At 42.2% G+C, this 15835-nt stretch overlaps 1 protein-coding gene across 2 annotated transcripts in view; it reads right to left on the bottom strand.

The window, feature by feature from the left end:
* Nucleotides 1–15835, bottom strand: part of GRIP1 (glutamate receptor interacting protein 1) — a 278909-nt gene that overhangs the window by 119971 nt on the left and 143103 nt on the right. The window lies entirely within an intron of this gene.

Genomic DNA, 15835 nt, shown 5'->3' with positions numbered 1-15835 from the left:
TTCTAGGGGTTGTTCGATCCATGATGGGTTGTTGTCCAAACTCAGGAGAGCAATTTCATCATGGGTTGCAAGGATCAGCCAAAACAGCACCCCCCCCAAAAAAAAAGAGAAAAAAAGAGCTGTCTGTTCTTTGAGATCCCGCCCTTGCCCCCATCAGTGACAACCGCTCCCACCAATGCTGAAGCAGCATTTTGGAATGACTGCTGCTGACTCACCACATTTGAGGGGGAGGTCCCAGAAAATTGCACAATGCTGTTCATATTTTTAAACTATTATTATTTTTGTTGGTCTATTGCAAGTATGCTCTTACAGCTGTTCCAAAGGTGTAGTCTTGCTTGCCTGGTCAATTTCCATGTATGTTTTAGCTGTCAAAGGGAGTGCTAAGGAGAAGTAAGTAACATACATGGAAATTGACAGAATGAGACTAAATATAGGCTAATTTGTGCACAGTTGCCAGAGACAAACTGCTGGGTTGTCAATTGAAAACAACCGAAAAGCGAGAGGAAAGTGGCAGAAGTAGGTGACCAAAAGGGGGGGGGCACAATATCTCCCCCATGGCAATGTAATCCTCTTGCTTTCAAATGCTTAACTAACACTTCTCCATGCCCTCCACCTTTTTAACACTTGCCTGAGTTTCCAGCTACCCCGAAAGGGGAGATATTGGCTCTTATGCCATGGATTGTTATAAGGTTCTGGGGTGGCTTTTTAACCATTGCAACAAACCACCCACACTGGGTTCGCATGAGAAGCCTCACCAGTAAGGGTAATTATACAAATGCCCATGGCATGCAATAAGCACTGTAAATCTGCCAAACACTGCACTCCATTGCTCCAGAGAGCAAGACTAGAACTAATGGGTCAACCAATTGAAATTGCTGGGAAGTAGATTTTGAGTAAACATTAGGGGGAAAGTCCTAAAGCTGAGAGCTGTTTGACAGTGGAACAGAGTGCTTCAGGAGGTGGTGGGGTCTTCTTTGCAGGAGGTATTTAACAGGGACTGTGTTGTGTTTCCTGTTCCCTCTGGCACTCACACGTGCTGGCAAACTGACATGGGACACTCAACCAGTGAGATTTCTTTTATTCAGGAAAATCTCACAGGGGAACACTTAATGGTTACACACGTCCAAAAACACTTAAAGCTGATTGATGGTCAGAAAGCTCTATGCTTCAAGATAACATACAGTCAAAATGCTTTAACAACTGGTTTCCCGGTTGTCATCTCAATGGATCCAAGAACGGGTTCCAAATCCGACCAAGGGAAGGGAAAGATCCCTGGTACGCTCCTTCAGGCAATCTCAATGGGGAATTCTTGAAAGGCTTAACAAACCATCCCAAGGGAGCTAGACCAAACGCAGCCACACATTGGTTACTCAGCAAATATGGCCAAAGCCTAAACAAGATCATGTTGTTTTTAAACCTCAGACACAAGGACTCCCATGCTCATACTTTAGAACTGGGAACTCTCTGCCACCCAAGCTTGGCAGAGGAAAAGTCCAACAGTCAATCCCAGCCTGCCACACACTGAGCTGACCCCAAACACACAGTCCAGGGAAGGGAAAATCTCAGGCACAAGGAGTCCTATGCTTGTACTTCAGCCCAGGGAACACCCCACCACCTGAGCCTGGCAGGGAAAAGTTCAACTGTCAATCCCAGCCTACTGAATGCTGAGCTGACTTCAAACACACACTCCACAGCAAACATGAGCACAAGTCTATGAAACCCTCACATTACTTTTCATGGCACTGTCCTTAGAAATCCAAAGTCCCAATAGAAGAGAATCCACGTGCAGAGTGCTTTCAAAGTCCCAAACAGTGATGGATCCAAACAGGAAGGGATTTCAGGCCATGAGTTGAAATATGTTCCTAGCAAAGGCTCTTTGCTTTTGCTCCAGTTTATAAAGGGATTGCAGGCCTGTTCAAAACCACTTGACAGACAGGGGTTCTGGCCCGTAAATCTTGCCTGTGTCCAAACAGGGTGTCACTGCTCAGCCCACCAAGATGGTGCTACAAACTGAGTGAGTCCTTCAACAAGGGCCCCCACCTTTCTAACACATACACTATCAGTTCCTAGAGAAGGCTAATGGCTTCAAGGCCAAGACACTTCCATGACAACTGACAGAGACAAGCTCGCACAGACATTCCAAACTAGTTCTCATTAAATTAACCTACAACCCTGCAAGGCCTCCCTGTCCTCGTATGAGGCTTATACCTGACAGACTGGATGGCCAGCTGTCACTACAGATACTGCACTGAACAGGGGGTAGGACTAGAAGTCCTCCAAGATCCCTTCTAACTCTCTTACTATATTTAATGAACGCCCCACCCCGGTCCCCTACATTGTTGCCTCTGTCATCTCGTACATGCAGAGGAGAGTCTGAAGAAGAGAGCCTCTTGTATCTATGGAGGGTCTCCACATGGTTAAGAACCCTGATTTTCCTAATTGTCTACAATTCTATTATTCTTGATGTACTTTTCCAAGTGCTGTCGCTCTCTGAGGCAAATTGTGGCATGACCAGAGAGAAGACATTTGTGATTGTAATATCCTATCATGCAGCTCTCCCCATGGGTCTTCTCATGGTATATAAGCTGCTATCATTTTAGTGCCAAGTGAAAACCTTTTATTATTTCAGGTTTTTAAGAAGACTTAAGGTTTTAACGTTTAACTATTGTTTTCCACATTCTGATTGTATTTTTGCATTAATACTTTAAAATAAAATTATTTATAAACCACCGTGAAAACTGATGTTGAAGAGTGGTATACAAATTCCTTAATAAACACAATAAAATGTGTTTCAAAATTCCCTGAGCCCAAATTGCCTTTAATTTTAATTATTTTCTTTTAACATCCACTGACTGCAGTAAGCTAACATGAAGAACTTCAGGAGATTGTCCAATAAAAAACTAAAGCTATTAAAATAAAATTTTACAGCTACCAAGCTAAGGTGATTTCACATTCTATCAATATTTACTTTTTATATGTTGTTGAATGGGCAAATGTTCACTGGATGATTTTACCATAGGGCGGTAAATATAATTTTTATAGCATTTTTAATGTGCACATTACATATCAGGATTGAGGACTGAAACGAAGTTCTACAATATGAAGTAACTTGAGCTTCTACATACATTTGTAGCGGTAGCAATAAACTATTGCAGAAGTACAGAAGCATATTCTTTATCTAAAGTCTGGGCATTATTACATACCCTGTACAATCTTCTTTAAGTACTTATTAACAAAACAAACATTAAAACAACCATGTTATCTGGATCCTTAGAACATCAGGATCTTTAGAACATCAGAGAGAAGGCCGGATCAGATATTATCTTAAAGCTTGTCTAGCAGCTACATCTTTTCATTTGTACTTTAGACTATGCACAGGGCCTCCTGTCTGGATCTTAAAAGCCTCCCCGCACTGCTAGGGTCTCAATTCAGATTGGGTACCCTATGCTTACTCTAGAGTAGAAAATAAAAAAAGAAAAGAAAAAAGGAATAGATTTAAAGGAATGTTTTTTTGGGTCCTCAGAGTACCATAGCCAGTAACTTTAGTTGGCAGAGCTGGACACTGAGAATGGACATTTACTTATACCGTTAAACTTGTGAAAATGTGACAAGGTATTTAATTCTTAGTAATGTGTTTTGCAAAATGTGTAAAATGTGGAAAGCTGTAAGTTCAAGAAAGCTATGCCAAATGTGAAAACATTAGAAAATACCTTTGTATCAGGAATCACAGGGTGGGGGTGGGGAGAGTCTGTGGTATGGGGAAAGATTCAATCCTCCTCTCCTGGAGTGCAGGGGTCCCAATCTGAATCAGGGGCATATAGTAAAATAAAAGACAAGCCTCACCTAAACGCTACATGATTAGTATAATGTGCCTGGCTACCTTGGTGAGCCATCAAGACAGCAGTTTGGACCATCTCCAGGGGAAGTAAAATGTTTCCAGGTTTTCAACTGTTCCTGGCTGGACATTAGACTCTCCTAGGCAGGAAGAGCTATAAAAGCTTTATGTTCTGGGTGGGACTTTGCCTGGGCAACAGCAGTCTTCCTGGCTCTGGTATGTTTTGATTTGACACCCCCACCCCCATGCCAAATCTGCCCCCTGGTGTGAATCCTCCTGCCAGGCTTCTGGTTCCTCCAAGTCAATTGCCTAAAGCTCTGTCCTGACACTTTGCCATATTAGTTACTAGACCACACAGTATTTCATTACTGACAGCAAGATCTTCTAGGTGTTCAATTAGATACCAGTAATAATGCGTATTGTCTCCTTAACTATAACACAAAATCCACAGAGACCCAGAAATAAAAAGTTAATTAAAATTGAATAATCAGACTAAAAGGATCAAGTAAGGCTTGTTCCCAGAGAGACACCTGGATGAAAAATGTATGCAAATGAGATGTTTTGTTTATTTCAGTAAATGAGATAAAAATACCTTCATTTTAAAGCACCCAATTAATCCAGAACTGGATACCATTTCAACTCTGATTAAATTAGCAGGACAGTACCAGGAACCCAGTGCAATAAAAACACCCTTCCCTAATTAACTGTCTTGGAGATGAGCAGAATGTAAAAGAAAGCACATGGATCTTTCTTGCAAGAGACCTTACCACTAGACAACTACCAGTACTTTGAAAGCTGATAGAGCACTTTTGTTGCAGCAACAGCTGGAAGGGATCTGTCCTGCTATGGCTGGATCAGGCTTAGTTTTAGACTACACTAAGGGGCAATCCAAAAGCAAGTCAATAAACAAGCAAATGGTCAAAGGGACAGTTTTAACAGGCAAGAGGGAGACTTGCAAAAGAGAGGACTGAAGAGCAGCCAATGTCAAAACACAGATAAGCAGACAGATAACATAGTCCAAGAAGCAGGAGTGTAAGGTCAGTACCATAAAGGTTTAACCATGAAGCAAGGTCAGAGATAGAAGGCACTGAAGCTAGTAGAAAACATTGTTTCCAGCAATGGCTAGACTGATATTGCCAGAGCTTCCTGAGCCCTATCCAGGGCTTAGCTACAGTTCCTTAAAGGCCTTTCTCCTGTAAGGAACTGCAGGAGTCCTTGAGGAGTCCTTCTTTCTTTTCAAGCACTTCCCCTTAAAGGAGCCCTATTGGCCTGCCTCTTGAGTAGACACTGATCTTAGGGCTAGGTGGTTGCCCAGGCTCTGCCTCAGAGATGGAACTCCTCTCCTCCTGTGGGGAGGGAACCATGGTCCTCTCCCCTGAGGTTCAGGCTACCCCAGTCCTTCCAAAAAAGATTCAACATGGCTTCTGCAAAGGTAAGTCTTGTCTCACTAATCTTTTAGAGTTCTTTGATAATGTCAATAAACTTGTTTACAGGGCTGACCCAGTGGACATGACTTAGTAGTCATGGAATAAGAGTAGAGGTCCTCATATGGATCAGTAACTGGTTAAAGAACAGAAAGCAGAGAGTAAGAATAAATGGTCAATCCTCCCAGTGGAGGGAATTAAATAGTGGGGTCCCACAGGGATCGATATTGGGAACAATTCTGTTCAACTTGTTCATAAATGATCTGGAATTTGGAGTGAGCAGTGAAGTGGCAAGTTTGCCAATGACATCAAGTTACTTAAGGCTGTTAAAACACAAAGGGATTGTGAGGAGTTCCAAAAGGATCTCTCCAAGCTGGGATAGTGGGCATCTAAATGGCAGATGTGGTTCAATGTAAGTATGTGTAAAGTGATGCATATTGGGGCAAAAAAATATCCTAATTTCAAGTATAACCTGATGGAATCTGAGCTGGCAATTACCAACCAAGAAAGAGATCTTGGGCTGGTGGTGTACAGATTGATGAAAATGTCAACCCAAGGTGTGGCTGTTGTAAAGAAGGCAAACTCCATGTTAGGCATTATAGGAAACAAGGAGGCTAAGGGGAGTCCTGATAAGAGTTATACAAAATTATGCATGGTGTGGAGAATGTGGAAAGGGAAACATTTTTCTCCCTCTCTCATAATACTAGAAGCTGGGGTCATCCCATTTTTGTGAACCGCCCAGGGAGCTTCAGCTATTGGGCGGTATAAAAATGCAACAAATAAATAAATAATAATGAAGCTGATTGGTGGGAGATTCAGGACAGATAAAAGGAAGTACTTATTCACACAGCGCATACTTCAACTATGGAATTCAACTACCAATTTGGATGGCTTTAAAAGAAGGTTGGATAAATTCCTGGAAGAGAAGGATATCAATTGCTTCTACTCTTGATGACCATGTGCTTCCTGCAGTAAGCCTATATACACCAGTGGCTGGGGACATGGTTGGGAGGGTGCTATTGCACCATGTTCTGCTTCTGGGTCTCTGGTCAACAGCTGGTTGGCCACTGTGTGAACAGAGTGTTGGACTAGATGGACACTTGCTCTGATCCAGCATGCCTCTTATGTTCTTCTGCCATGACTGGCTCCTTGGTGTTGGCTGTATCTGGGAGCTCTCGCACCTCCTCAGATAAGGATTCCTACAGAGTGGGCATGGCATAATCTGCCTATTTGAGAACCACCTGGGGAGACATGATTCTGCTTCTCAGAAACAACATGGGTGAATGAAGGGAAAAGGGAGAAATGGAAGAGTATGGAGACTGAGGGCATGGCTAGATGAGGGGGTGGAGGGGGATGATCTCGTGACATGATGATCGTGAGATCCTCTCCCTCAGTCTACACATGGCGAGAGACATCCTGGGAGGAAGAGGACGTTTTTGTTTTTAATCAAAAATGAGCGCAGGAGCGCTCCAACGCAAAAGTGAGGTTTTTTTTAAAAAAACACCCAACCTCTCCCTCCCCCCACCCCACCCCTGATGGCACAGAGCTCCTCAGGAGCTCCGTGCCCCATGCCCTGTTCCTCGCAGTTCCTTGTGAGGAGCTGGGATGAAACCGGGACAACCAGCTACACGTCCCGCGGTCTCGGGATCATCCTGAGACCATGGGAAAAGTTGGGATTGAGGGGTAGGGTGATATCCCGGGAAAAGAGAGGGATCATCCCTCCTTGCTCCCGGGATTCCCTGTGCATCATGTGGACACACAGGGACGATCCCAGGGATATCACCCCATCTAGACATGCCCAAAGAAGGCTCCCAGTAGCAAAAGGAGTGGCTGTGGATGCAATGGGGCTGGATATGAGGCAAGGATGAATGGCAGTCTATCATAAGTTAGAGAATGCTATAAACTAAAAAGCATGAAGAGAAGAGAATATGCTAGGGACTGGGAGTGGGATACATTTTGTGCAGTTATAGGAATAGGTGTATTCCTATAAGGTTATGCTGGGACTTCACAAAGCAGAAAGCCAGGAAGGATGCCCATCAATTTTTGAAAATTCAGAAGAGGGAGGTTTAGGTCTGTTCCCCTATTTGGAAGTTGCTACCAGAATTAAAATTAAGAAAAATAGAACAGATTTCGATAGGTGCATTCTCCCCTCCCCCGAAAATTTCATTCAATGAATGGTAAAATTAAATATGCTTACAGCGTTCTTATTACCATACACTAAAAAAAGTAATTATATATGATTTGCAAATTCTAATACAGGCGCCTTCTGTTTAGTATGCAGCAAGCAAGACACTGTGCTACTCTTTTTTCCTGCTTTGTTAAGCTAGATAAGGTTAAATCTAAGGTTTTGTGAAGCCTGCTTGCAAGTCCTTAGATATATACTATTTAGCAACTCAGGTTTAATACATATTGGTTAACATGTAAAAGACTGCAATCTTGGAGAATTGAGTTATGATTCAACATACTTTTCTTTCATCTAACAAATTCATCTCAGCTCAATTCTACATTATTTGCCTTAACTGACAGTAACTATGCTTAGGAAACCACAATACTGGTGAAATGGATTTTAGAAATCAAAATAGGAAGATTTCAAACTGGGGAAAAAAAGATCAGTCTTAAAATCAAGCATTTTCTGCACCAACTAGAGAAATAATAGTTATGGTAGCGCCCCAGGGCTTCAGGATGAAGTGGGGGGAAAGGGGCAGGGGTAATATGGCTGCAAGAAAGGCAAATGCTATTTTGGGCTGCATTAATAGAAGTATAGCTTCCAAATCACGTGAGGTACTGGTTCCTCTCTATTCAGTCCTGGTTAGGCCTCATCTAGAGTATTGCGTCCAGTTCTGGGCTCCACAATTCAAGAAGGACGCAGACAAGCTGGAGCGTGTTCAGAGGAGGGCAACCAGGATGATCAGGGGTCTGGAAACAAAGCCCTATGAAGAGAGACTGAAAGAACTGGGCATGTTTAGCCTGGAGAAGAGAAGATTGAGGGGAGACATGATAGCACTCTTCAAATACTTAAAAGGTTGTCACACAGAGGAGGGCCAGGATCTCTTCTCGATCCTCCCAGAGTGCAGGACACGGAATAATGGACTCAAGTTAAAGGAAGCCAGATTCCAGCTGGACATCAGGAAAAACCTCCTGACTGTTAGAGCAGTGCGACAATGGAATCAGTTACCTAGGGAGATTGTGGGCTCTCCAACACTAGAGGCTTTCAAGAGGCAGCTGGACAAGCTGGAGGCGCGAGCCTTCGGCGCGAGCCGAAAGGCGAGAGCACAAGGGCTCTCGGCCTGAGGCTCTCCGCCGTGGGTGCGAAGCCGGTCAAACGGAACTTCTACTCCGGAGGAAAACCCCAGCTGCGGTCCGGTCGCTGCTACTTTCTGATTCAGGACACAATCTTCTCATTTTCACCTCTCAATTCTTTTCTCCTCATATCTGTTCCTTATGGCTCGTTCCAAGTTCGTCTCAACTAACTTAGTTCCTATTCGGTGTCTCCCCTCTTCTCAGCTGCCTTTTTCGTGTTCCTTATGGAACTGTCGCTCTGTTGCTTCTAAGGCCCCTGTCATTCAGGACTTGTTTATCTCTAGGTCTCTCCACCTCCTTGCTCTTACTGAAACCTGGCTTCCTGCCCATGATACCGCCATCTCGGCTGCCCTCTCTCTTGGAGGACTCTCTTTCTCTCACACTAGTCACCCAGAGGGTCGGGGTGGTGGTGTAGGTCTTTTATTATCTAGTTTGTGCCAGTTCCAGCCTCTTTCCATTCCACCTTCACATTGTTTTTCCTACTTTGAGGTACATGTGGTGAGGCTTTTCGCTCCATTGTGACTGCGGATTGCAGTTCTGTATCGCCCCCCCAGGCTCGTCCTCAAAATTTATCTCTGATTTTGATTCGTGGCTGTCCTTTTTCCTCTCTGATAACTGTCCTACTCTTATTTTGGGTGATTTCAATATTCATGTGGATGACCCTCAAGACACTGCAGCTCTACGATTTCGCTCATTATCTTCCTCTTATGATCTTAAGCTTTGGTCCGATGTACCCACACATTCCCTTGGACACTGTCTGGATCTTGTTCTCACTCGGAATTGCTCTGTTTTTGACTTTTCTACTGCTCACTTTCCGTTGTCAGATCATCACCTAGTTTCTTTCAATATTACTCATAATCCTCCTCCTTCACGTCCCGCTTCTCGCTCTTGTCGTGACTTGCAATCTATCAATTATGAGGCTTTTTCTCAGTCTCTAGCCTCCTCTCTTCCTTCTGTCTTTTCGGCTGTCTCCTTGGACTCAGCTGTCTCCTTCTTTAATTCCTCCTTATCTTCAACTCTTGATAATCTTGCTCCATCTACAACTCGGATAGTTCGCCCTTCTCAACCCCAACCGTGGCTCACCTCTTTCCTCCGCTACCTTCGCTCTTGTTCCCGGGCAGCTGAACGCCTTTGGCGTAGGACCAGGGACTGGGCGGACTTTGTCCATTACAAATTTGTACTCTCCTCTTTCTCTTCTGCCATTTCATTGGCCAAACAGTAGTATTACTCAAAGTTGATCCAGTCAAATGCTAGGCATCCTCAGCGGCTCTTTGCGTCCTTCAATTCTCTTCTGAAGCCTAATCCGCCATCTCTCCCCGCCTCTCTGTCTGCTAATAACTTTGCCTCTTTTTTCAATGCTAAAATCCAAACTATTCGCTCTGATCTGGCCAGCTCTGCTCCTCTTCCAGTTCCTGTTCCTCATCTGTCAGTTCCTCCTGCAAATTTCTCTGTGTTTCCTTCGGTCTCAGCTGATGAACTGTCTACAATACTGCGCTCTTCGAAGCCTTCCACTTGTTCTCGTGATCCGATTCCTTCTTGCGTCTTTATTAATCTTATCCCTGCTATCCTCCCTTCCTTGCTTCATATTATTAATTTTTCTCTGTCCTCTGGTTCATTTCCTTCTGCTTTTAAACACGCTACAGTCTCTCCTATTCTCAAGAAATCTACTCTTGATAGGCTATCTCTGTCTAACTACCGACCTGTCTCTTTGTTGCCGTTTGTTTCAAAGATTCTGGAGCGTGTGGTCTACTCTCGTTGTCTTGATTTTCTTTCTAGTAACTCTGCTCTGGATCCTTTTCAATCTGGATTCCGTCCTTTCCATTCCACTGAAACAGCCCTTACTAAGATTACCAATGATCTTCTTACTGCCAAGTCTAAAGGCCATTATTCCATTCTTATTCACCTTGATCTAACTGCAGCCTTTGACACGGTTGATCATGATCTTCTTTTAGATTCCCTTCATGACCTTGGATTTTGTGGCTCTGTCTATAACTGGTTTGCCTCCTATCTAGCGGGTCGCTCTTTCAGCGTGTTGGCTAATGGCAGCTCGTCTTCCTCCTTTCCCCTTTCAGTAGAGGTTCCACAAGGCTCGGTGCTTGGTCCGTTGTTGTTTTCCTTATACATGTTGCCCTTGGGTAATCTTATTCAATCTCATGGCCTCCAATATCATCTGTATGCCGATGATACACAATTATATCTTTCATCTCCGGATCTTTCTCCTGATGTTCACGATCGTATCTCGGCATGTCTTTCAGATATCTCAGCTTGGTTGCTTCATCGTCGTTTGAAACTTAATATGGCAAAGACTGAATTGCTTGTTTTTCCTCCTAAACCTTCTCCTCATCTCTCATTCTCTCTTACTGTCAATGATGTTACACTTACTCCAGTCAAGGAAGCTCGTAGTCTTGGCTTTATATTTGATTCCTCGCTCTCCTTTATTCCTCATATTGAGACAGTAGCTAAATCCTGTCGTTTTTTCCTGTATAATATTGCCAAGATTCGATCATTTTTGTCTGTCTCTTCTGCCAAGACTCTTGTTCATGCATTGGTTATTTCTCGATTGGACTACTGCAACCTACTGCTCACTGGCCTTCCTTCTTCTCACATCAGTCCGTTGGTTTCTGTTCACCACTCTGCTGCTAAGATCATCTTCTTGGCTCGCCGCTCTGACCATGTAACTCCACTTCTGAAATCTCTTCATTGGCTTCCAATTCACTTCAGAATCCAATATAAACTTCTCCTGTTGACCTACAAAGCTTTTCACTGTCTAGCTCCTTCCTATCTCTCCTCTCTCATCTCACACTATTGCCCCGCTCGTGCTCTTCGCTCCTCTGGTGCCATGTTTCTCGCCTGCCCAAGGGTCTCTAATTCCCTTGCTCGGCTTCGTCCATTTTCTTCTGCTGCCCCTTATGCCTGGAACGCTCTTCCAGAACACTTGAGAACTACAAGCTCAACCGCAGCTTTTAAAGCTCAGCTAAAAACTTTTATTTTTCCTAAAGCTTTTAAAACTTGATGTTGTTCTGACTTTATACTGTTAGCTTTTCCCTACCCTGTGCCTGTTCACCCTACCCTGTGCCTGTTTGCATTCTCTTCCCCTCCTTATTGTTTTATTATGATTTTATTAGAATGTAAGCCTATGCGGCAGGGTTTTGCTATTTACTGTTTTACTCTGTACAGCACCATGTACATTGATGGTGCTATATAAATAAATAAATAAATAAATAAATAATAATAATAATAATAATAATAATAATAATCTGTTGGGGATGCTTTAGGGTGGATTCCTGCATTGAGCAGGGGGTTGGACTCGATGGCCTTGTAGGCCCCTTCTATGATTCTATTCTATGATTCTATGATTCTAATTGTCCACCAGTTTAATAATTTGTTTAGTACACCAATGTCACAAAATCTGATCCCAGATGCTGGCATTAGATACAATGTCTCATTGAGTTACAAATCCTCATGCTGTGGCCATAGACTATGGCCCTAGTAGGTTGTAGTTATGGCTTTGTTCACATTTCATTAATTCATTTCATTAATTACATTTCTATCCGGTCCAATGGCTGAAACCCTAGGAAAATGAACAATGAAAACCCATTAAAAATAAATTATAAAAACCATTTACATGCAAACATATAAACACAAATCACACACAGAGACACACATATATCTAAAACAATTTTAAACAGTCAACATTTTTTTAAAAAAACCGTGACCTATTTAAAACCTAATCATATGCTTCCAAATGCATGAGAGAAGAGGAAGATAGCAATGTAGCAGTGAAAAAAATAATATTATTGGCACCAGGCAGGCCTCATCGAGATCATTCCATAATTGGGGGGGCCACACTGAGAAGGCCCTCTTCCAAACCTCCCTCAGAGGAGGATCTGGAGGAGGGCCTTAGATAATGAACATAGTATACAGGTTGGTTTATGCCAGGAGCGGTGCTTCATCAGGTATTGTGACTATCTGCTCGAAAGGGTTGCAGTATGGCAGCTCCTAGTGGCTAACACTTAACCTGTAGCAAGCTGGTTGGGTGCACCCACTGCTATATTGCAGGAGTTTTCAGAATCTATGTACTATCCAATAACTGAAGCCCTCTGGGTGGTTCACAATATTGGGAAGACTGTGTGAAGCCCTTTATTTTTAATGGAAAGGAGCACCAGGAAAATTAGGCTATGGATGAGGTGCTAATCTGGTATCAGTACACTGACCAACTCTCCATCAAATTAATATCAGAAGTCTTCCTGCCTTTCAAATTCTTTTAAGTTAGCAGTTATATAGTGACCAGAAAATGAACTGGCCACAACCTCTGTCTAAGATTTGGCATCATTTCAGCTATGTTCTGTGTTAAAAAACAAACTAGGGTGAACATATGAAAAGGAGGACAGGGCTCCTGTATCTTTAATAGTTGTATTGAAAAGGAAATTTCAGCAGGTGTCATTTGTATATATGGGGAACCTGGTGAAATTTCTTCTTCATCACAACAGTTACAGCTGCAGGTGCCCTGCCCTCTTTTAAATCTGGTCACTCTATTATAGCTCCTGCAGCTTTAACTGTTGTGATGAAGAGGGAATTTCACCACGTTCCCCATATATACAAATGACCTACTGAAATTTCCATTTCAAGGCAACTGTTAAAGTTACAGGAGCCCTGTCCTCCTTTTCATATGGTCACCATAAGACAAGCCCTGCTGGATCAAATTAAAATTGGGTGGCTCAAATTAAAATATGAAAAGGAGGACAAGGCTCCTGTATCTTTAACAGTTACATAGAAAAGGGAATTTCAGCAGGTGTCAATTGTATGCATGCAACACCTCGTGAAATCCCCTCTTTCCTTAAAGCTGCAGGAGCCCTGCGTTCTTTTGTATCTGGTCACTTTACAAAAGAGGGCAGGGCTCCTGCAGCTTTAACTGTGATAATTTACTGTTAAAGATACAGGAGCCCTGTCCTCCTTTCCATATGGTCACCCTAATTAAAAGAAGTTCTATAATCTATCATTTTGTTCCCACAGTGGGCAAATAGATGCCTTTGGGAAGCCCACAAGCAGAACATGAGTGCAATAATTCCTTTCCACTTACGCGTCCCAGAAGCTGGTATTGAGAGGCATACTGCCTCTGATACAAGGGGGTGGTGGTGGTGGTGATATGCAGGCATCATTAGATCTCTTGATACCATAGGATCCCACACTTAACAGTCCTTTAGCGTCACTCAAGAAACATCTCAACTTGAAAAAAGCAAAGTACCACACCAATCTCCTGAACAAAAATGATTAGCCATTAAGGCTATAATCTTAGGCACATTTATCTGGGAGTAAGCCCCTTTGAATACAGCAAGACAAATGTCTGGGTAAATGTGCAAAGGATTGAGCAGCACATCCAACTGAAACCAATAAAACAGGCTAGTTTCATTGGCCAACTTAAGTTACTTTGCTTTCAGTAGGAGCTGGTAATGACTAACTTTAGCTGGATCAAGGCAATTGTGTTTTGTTGGAAGTATGAACGGTTTCTATCCCCTATCAAGCTTCTGCTCTTATATTCAATCATGTCTGAATATAACAAATGTAGACCATTTTCCAGCAAAAGTAAAGCATTAAGTTAGAACTGTGTCTTTTCTTTTTGAGGATAGTACGAGAAAAGTCGTTAATTTTCTTGTAAAAACGTGGAAACTGAGCTTGACATTTTCTTTCTCTCGTTCTCTTACATACTTTGCTTTTGCTGTTTAGTGTATTTCAAAAATGAGCCCACTTTTATTCGGAAGACCCCAAAATACATCAAGAAGACTATTTGAGGAGGTTCGTCTTGTATATTAGTAGCTTTAAAAAATTGTGTTGCAAACTATTTATTTAGATTCAATTAGTGAATTAATTTGCTGAAATAAGAAATATCAACAGAAAATATTTACCAAAAATGGTAGATAATTGTTCTGTAATGTGCAAGCTCCATCCAATCTTAATGGGAAATCAATTGGGTTTCCATCGTATTTGTTCAGATCCATGTGATGAATGAGGCTTGAGGCAATGGCTAGACTCCAAAGAGCTACTTTAAGTGTACAGAAGACTTGGGGATGCCAAGTGGAATTTTTGTTTAGTATTTTTCTTGAAATGACAAACAACTATGCTATTTCCTCAACTGCTTTTCTCTGTTTCAAAAGTGGTTTGCTGTGTGGTATGGAGGCCTGCTGTTTAATAGGGTGACCATATGAAAAGAAGGACAAGGCTCCTGTATCTTTAACAGTTGTATAGAAAACAGAATCTCTCTTCTGCCACTCCAGGAATGGCCTGCTGGGAGTGATTCGTCAATGTAACAGTCTTCCTGAATTTAAGAAAGCCGTAAAGACTGGTCTCTTCTGGCAGGCCTACCCAGGTGAATTTTAAGATGCCTTTTAATAATGTATTAGTTTTATATGTTTTTAATCAGTTCTATGAATTTTATTGTGTTTTGTATTTGGTGTTGTTCCCCACTTCAATCAGAGGGAGAGGCGGGTAAGAAATAAATAAATATATTATTATTATTATTATTATTATTATTATTATTATTATTATTATTTCAGCGGGTGTCATTTGTAGCACCTGCTGAAATTACCTCTTCATCATAGTAGTTAAAGCTGCAGGAGTCCTGCCCTAGCTATACTAGAGTGACCAGATACAAAGAGGGCAGGGCTCCTGCAGCTTTAAATGTCATGAAGAAGAGGGAATTTCAGCAGGTGCTGCATGCATACAAATGTCACCTGCTGAAATTCCCCTTTCAATACAACTGTTAAAGATACATGAGCCCTGTCCTGCTTTTCATATGGTCACCCTATGTTTAAGCAACTCAACTCCAAACTCTCCTTGAGCATGAAGAACTAATTAAGCAAGGGTCTTTGGATCCCTGCCTATGGAAGCTCAATGCCACAATAAATATATATTGCTCTATATTGCTTTTGCTAAACAGGCTAACTTGAACACTCATCCAGCATCAACTTTATGGAGATGCTATTTTATAGATCAAAATATATTTGTCAGAAGAGTTTTCCTGATTTTGCATTAAACCTCCCTCAAGTTTCACTTAATGCTTTATTCCCAGACATACTAATATATAAAACATTGTAATTATGGAAAATGTCACTTTTCACCCACCAGACGAAGCATAATAATAGCTAGCAACCTAGAAAACATACAACTGTGCACATTGTAGGAAACAGAATTGCATTTTGATTTTTATTGTGATGCCATGAACTGTTCAGACTTACTTAGTCCCATCTGGAAATCTTGGCTTAATCCACAAAGAAGTGCC

This window comes from Elgaria multicarinata, chromosome 9 (genome assembly GCF_023053635.1).
Source record: "Elgaria multicarinata webbii isolate HBS135686 ecotype San Diego chromosome 9, rElgMul1.1.pri, whole genome shotgun sequence".
Taxonomy (NCBI): Eukaryota; Metazoa; Chordata; class Lepidosauria; order Squamata; family Anguidae; genus Elgaria; species Elgaria multicarinata.
This window is presented reverse-complemented; position numbering and strand designations above follow the sequence as displayed.